This window comes from Schistocerca piceifrons, unplaced genomic scaffold (genome assembly GCF_021461385.2).
Source record: "Schistocerca piceifrons isolate TAMUIC-IGC-003096 unplaced genomic scaffold, iqSchPice1.1 HiC_scaffold_1362, whole genome shotgun sequence".
Taxonomy (NCBI): domain Eukaryota; kingdom Metazoa; phylum Arthropoda; class Insecta; order Orthoptera; family Acrididae; genus Schistocerca; species Schistocerca piceifrons.
Genome location: NW_025727194.1, coordinates 45,001 through 47,500, shown reverse-complemented (window position 1 = coordinate 47,500; position 2,500 = coordinate 45,001). Strand labels below are relative to the sequence as shown.

General features: G+C 58.0%; 1 non-coding gene across 1 annotated transcript in view; it reads left to right on the top strand.

Annotated features, from left to right (window-relative positions):
- Positions 1–1,511: 1,511 nt before the first annotated feature.
- LOC124732701 overlaps positions 1,512–2,500 on the top strand; it is a 1,909-nt gene continuing 920 nt past the window's right edge. Inside the window, exon 1 of the ribosomal RNA XR_007008805.1 lies at positions 1,512–2,500. This exon is cut by the window's right edge and continues 920 nt beyond it. This is a non-coding gene — a ribosomal RNA (small subunit ribosomal RNA).

The window sequence follows — 2,500 nt, the reverse complement described above, 5'->3', positions numbered from 1 at the left end:
TGCGACGTACTCAGGCTACGTTGTGGTGCGGCCTGTGTCAACTGTCCGCTGATGTCGTACGCGTGAACCACAATCTGTACTGCACATTCGTCCTTATGTACTGAATGATACATCGTGGCACATGTGTGACCGCACAACGACTGCGCCCAAAAACGGCGGACCATACAGTGCAAATATTGTGCACGCAGCTACGTGTCGTCTCCCTATGAGAGCTGGATTGCAGTGTGGTACGCCATAGAGACGTGTGGGAGGAACGGACGCCGTGGATGGCGATCAGCATGAGCTGTCTGTTGATGTATTCGGACCTAGTCGTCTCTCCTCACACACCGTGATGGCATGGTGCACCGCGTTCCATATCTGCGACATGCTACAGAGGCCGGTTGACAGTCGTTCGAGCAATGGACATCGCATACGTACGGGGGCCACCTTCCACGTATTGTCTAGGCGTGCACATTTTGTTGCGTGTATGTGGGCAGACGTAGTGTGGCGTGACACCTGACACAGGCATGCAATAATCGTTGAAGTTGCAAATGGCGATGGACGCCTGCGTTTTCTGGTGAAGTTACGCAAATGAACAAATGGTAACCTGTTGTGGTGCGGTTGTTCTCGCTAGGGGTGAATCGGTGATGGCGACGATAGGTTGAGGTACTAACCGGTTGTTCCAGCGATACCCACCATGCCGACGAAACTGAACGGCATCTGGGTGTGAAGCGATACGCGGCGGTGGCTGGGTGGGACCGTCCCCGGCCGGTGAGGGGGCGCCTCCCGGCGTGCTGGCCGCGCGGTGCGTGGGCGCACGCGCTACAGCCGGCTGGTGGGGGCGGCCAGTGGCAGGCGCGCCGGCCGACGGACGCGGCAGGCGTCGCAGCTGCGCGCCGGCGCACCCTGCGCGCGGCGCCGTGCGGCCAAAGTAGGTCCTCGCGGGCCCGGTGCGAAGCGCGGTGGACATCTTCAGTGTGCTGGTCCGATTGAGGACTGTGTGCGTTGAGGATGCGCCGCCGCCCGGCGCTCGGCGCCGCGACGCCGTCTGCTGCTCGGTCGCCCCAGCGGTTCTCGCTGGTGGTTTGTATCGCAGCTGTGCGGATGTGTTGGCGCGTGCGCTGTGCTGGGAGAGTTCGCTTCGGCACCCAAGTGGGGCTTTTGTCCTTCTGTGGCGCTGGCGTTGGAGCTGCCGGTCACCGTAGGTGGCGCGTGTTGTCTCCCGCCGGCAATGCCACGACAGCACGCTCCCGGGCCTCTGTCGGCAGCGGCAAGCTCAGTTGGGAGCACGGGTGGTCGCACCGAAAGCGTCTACTCGCCTAACTCCGGGCGATTGCGCCTCTCTCGAACCCGACCAAGTACTTGGGACGGCGCTGCGCGCCGCCGGGACCTGAGAGGGTTTCGAGGTGTATTGTGCAGGGGAGCTCAGCCTCCTCCTGTTTGCAGAATGATTGAGCGGACGCTTGCGTGTTCGCGCGGGCCCCCGGGACACACTCCCGGGCGGCCGGCTGCTCAGCTCTAGTTGACGCAGCTCCCTGGTTGATCCTGCCAGTAGTCATATGCTTGTCTCAAAGATTAAGCCATGCATGTCTCAGTACAAGCCGCATTAAGGTGAAACCGCGAATGGCTCATTAAATCAGTTATGGTTCCTTAGATCGTACCCACGTTACTTGGATAACTGTGGTAATTCTAGAGCTAATACATGCAAACAGAGTCCCGACCAGAGATGGAAGGGACGCTTTTATTAGATCAAAACCAATCGGTCGGCTCGTCCGGTCCGTTTGCCTTGGTGACTCTGAATAACTTTGGGCTGATCGCACGGTCCTCGTACCGGCGACGCATCTTTCAAATGTCTGCCTTATCAACTGTCGATGGTAGGTTCTGCGCCTACCATGGTTGTAACGGGTAACGGGGAATCAGGGTTCGATTCCGGAGAGGGAGCCTGAGAAACGGCTACCACATCCAAGGAAGGCAGCAGGCGCGCAAATTACCCACTCCCGGCACGGGGAGGTAGTGACGAAAAATAACGATACGGGACTCATCCGAGGCCCCGTAATCGGAATGAGTACACTTTAAATCCTTTAACGAGTATCTATTGGAGGGCAAGTCTGGTGCCAGCAGCCGCGGTAATTCCAGCTCCAATAGCGTATATTAAAGTTGTTGCGGTTAAAAAGCTCGTAGTTGGATTTGTGTCCCACGCTGTTGGTTCACCGCCCGTCGGTGTTTAACTGGCATGTATCGTGGGACGTCCTGCCGGTGGGGCGAGCTGAAGGCGTGCGACCGCCTCGTGCGTGCTCGTGCGTCCCGAGGCGGACCCCGTTGAAATCCTACCAGGGTGCTCTTTATTGAGTGTCTCGGTGGGCCGGCACGTTTACTTTGAACAAATTAGAGTGCTTAAAGCAGGCAAGCCCGCCTGAATACTGTGTGCATGGAATAATGGAATAGGACCTCGGTTCTATTTTGTTGGTTTTCGGAACCCGAGGTAATGATTAATAGGGACAGGCGGGGGCATTCGTATTGC